This window comes from Gavialis gangeticus, unplaced genomic scaffold (genome assembly GCF_001723915.1).
Source record: "Gavialis gangeticus isolate Ggan-Ray unplaced genomic scaffold, GavGan_comp1, whole genome shotgun sequence".
Taxonomy (NCBI): Eukaryota; Metazoa; Chordata; order Crocodylia; family Gavialidae; genus Gavialis; species Gavialis gangeticus.
Genome location: NW_017729033.1, coordinates 41,485,792 through 41,486,040, shown reverse-complemented (window position 1 = coordinate 41,486,040; position 249 = coordinate 41,485,792). Strand labels below are relative to the sequence as shown.

At 35.7% G+C, this 249-nt stretch overlaps 1 protein-coding gene across 1 annotated transcript in view; it reads right to left on the bottom strand.

The window, feature by feature from the left end:
- SLIT2 (slit guidance ligand 2) overlaps nucleotides 1-249 on the bottom strand; it is a 629,104-nt gene that overhangs the window by 139,205 nt on the left and 489,650 nt on the right. The window lies entirely within an intron of this gene.

The following is a 249-nucleotide window of genomic DNA, read 5'->3' as shown; positions in this document are numbered from 1 at the left end:
TTTTTTTTTTTTTTTTTTTTTATAGTCCCCATCCCACCACATCATCTCAAATATGTAAGTTTTAAAACACTCTCTTTTCTCCTTTAGTTTTAAAATATGTAATCCTGACTTAAGCCTCAGCAGCTTGCCATGCTGTAGAAAGCTGCGTGACGTTCCATGGTGCTTGACAGAACCATGTTTTACTCATACCTCACAACCACATGGTTAGATCAAGCACAACAGAAAATCTCGCTAAATTATAACTGCTAT